General features: G+C 43.7%; 1 non-coding gene across 1 annotated transcript; it reads right to left on the reverse strand.

Moving 5' to 3' along the window:
* Positions 1-847: 847 nt before the first annotated feature.
* On the reverse strand, positions 848-951 carry LOC144243251 (small nucleolar RNA U13). The gene has a single exon (XR_013338586.1). It is a non-coding gene; the product is annotated as a small nucleolar RNA U13 (small nucleolar RNA).
* Between the last annotated feature and the right edge of the window lie 1,767 nt (positions 952-2,718).

Below are 2,718 nucleotides of genomic sequence, written 5' to 3' on the forward strand. Positions count from 1 at the left end.
TCTTCTTCTTCTTCTTCTTCTTCTTCTTCTTCTTCTTCTTCTTCTTTTTGTTTAAAGCTTATTTATTAATTTTGAAAGAGTGAGAGCAGAGGAGGGGCAGAGAGAGAGAATCCCAAGCAGGCTTCTCACTGTCCATGCATAGTCCAATACAGGGGTTAAACTCATGAACCATGAAATCATGACCTGAGCCAAAACCAAGGGATGGATGCTTAACCGACTGAGCCACCAGGGTGCCCCCATGCAGAACTCTTCTATGTGCCTGGGCATGAAGGAGACATGCATGGCTCTGGGCCTCATGGAGCTAAGAATCAGGGGACACTGTCACTGTGCCATTTTTGCCCTCCTCAGAATGATGCTGGATGACCAAATGCCAAGTAAGTGGCTTTTTTCTAAAGTGTTTTGAGTATGTGGGAGGTAAACTTTGATTTCGCGTTATCAGTTAACCCTTCTAATACCCTTCTGATTGGGACAGCACAAGGTCAAGATGAAGTGTTTAAATGGGACTGTTGACTTGACCTCCCGGAGCCATCTTGAGGGTACACTCATTATTCATTCATTCGTTCAATCATTTATTAAACATTTTCAGTATGCTTCCTGTATGACAGGCCCAGAGCCAAGTGCCAGGAGCTCAAAGTCAAATAAGACATAAGCCTTGACAGCCTTGACCTCAGTAAGCTTGGGTCCAGTATTTGAGACTGCCATGTGAAATAAGCAAGTGCGTAGACAGAGGGACATATGCTGTAATGAAGGTATGTACAAGACATAGTAGGACACAAAAGAGAAATTGGCCAGTTCTACCAGAAGAAGTCAGCACGTCTCTAGCTGAGGTTTTTTTCCTCCAAGTTCACATCATACGGGTAATGTGCCTGCGTCGTAACAAGGTTTAAGGGTGGCACATGTCACACAATGGTGTGAACACCCAATCATCATGCTTATGAACTACAAAAGGATCTCGAGCTGAGTTTTGAAGGGTAGGTATGAATTCCCTAGGCAGTCAAGAAGTAGGGACAGGGGAAAACATGAGCAAAGGGGAAGACATGTTAAAGAAATGACAAGTATGTTTGTAAAGCTGGATAGTGAAGAGCAATGATAGAGTATAGAGTGTATAGAGTACGAAGTGATAGATGTGAAGTGATGATAGTGGTTAGGGGCATAAAGAAGGCATGAGAAGAAATGATCAGAGGTATATTGTAGGATAGTCAGCAATCAGACCTTAGGAGACTAACATGCCATGATAGGGAGTTTGGAACTATCCTGCAGATCATGTGGAGTCACTGATATTTCTTAGATGAGGAAATGACATAATCATGTTTGTAGCTTATAAATGTTTTATAAGTCATAACATATTGTATAAAATTTCCTCTGGTAGCACCAAGAACAGGTTGAAGGAAGAGGACATGAGACTAGAAGAAATCATCTAGAGATGTTTGTCAATTTCTCAAGTTGACATTCACAAAGACCCAATTTAAGCTAGCTTAAGCTGAATGTATAGATAAAAAAAGAGAAACGCATACAACAGGCTTCAGGGACAGCTGTATCCAGGAGTGAAAACAGGGCCATCAGATCTCTCTTCATCTCTTGACTCTGCCAGTTTTCTCTTTTCTTGGTGTGTTACATTCTGTCACATTCCAGACAGACTATGTCCCTGCGGTGAGAATGATGATTGCTGGAAATCTGTATCTTGATGCAGAGGTGAAAGAGACTTGAGGAGCCTATGTGGCTCAGTCGGTTAAGCATCCGACTTCAGCTCAGGTCATGATCTCATGGTTCGTGGATTCGAGCCCCACATCAGGCTAGCTGCTGTTAGCATGGGGCCCGCTTCAGATCCTCTGAGAGCCCCGTGTTGGGCTCTGTGCTGACAGCTCAGAGCCTGGGGCCTGTTTCAGATTCTGTGTCTCCCTCTCTCTCTGCCCCTCCCCCACTCACAGTCTGTCTGTCTGTCTCTCTCTCTCAAAAATAAACATTAAAAAAAAAAAAAAAGAAGTGAAAGAGACTGTTTCTCCCAGAATCCTTACATCAGATTTCACAGAAGCACTTTGATTGGCTCTGCATGGGACATACTCTCCCTGTGGACAGGTACATTGGGCGCTATGATTGTCCACACCTTAGTGACATGCCCACCCCTGTGGATTGTGAGAAGGATACTTCCTTAAAAGGAAAGCTGGTGTAATTATCAAAAGAAGAAGAAACTGAGGATGAATAAAATAAGTTTCATTTAGGTAAAAACTAATGAAGAACTGAACTTGTGGAGAAAGGGACAGGTTCAATAACTTTTTTTTTTTTAAGTTTATTTATTTATTTTTGGGAGGAGGGTGGGACAGAGAGGAGAGAAAGAATCCCAACCAGGCTTCTCACTGTCAGCACAGAGCCTGATGAGGGGCTAGAACTCACAAACCGTGAGATCATGATCTGAGCCGAAGTCAAGAGTAAGATGCTTAACCACCCAGGTGCCTATACTTCTTCATCTTTTTTATTTTATTTTTGGTTTTGAGACAGAGAGAGCATGAGCAGGGGAGGGGCAGAGAGAGAGGGGGACAGAGATCGGAAGCGGGCTCCATGCTAACAGCAGGGAGCCCAACGCTAGGGAGATCATGACCTGAGCCAAAGTCAGGACGCTCAACCGACTGAGCCACCCAGGCGCCCCTACATTCAATAACGTCTTAAAAAACAGTTCATAAAGACCAATTTTCCCCATACATCACAGCGTCTGTGCAAAGG

This window comes from Crocuta crocuta, unplaced genomic scaffold, assembly GCF_008692635.1.
Source record: "Crocuta crocuta isolate KB4526 unplaced genomic scaffold, BGI_CrCroc_1.0 scaffold271, whole genome shotgun sequence".
Taxonomy (NCBI): Eukaryota; Metazoa; Chordata; class Mammalia; order Carnivora; family Hyaenidae; genus Crocuta; species Crocuta crocuta.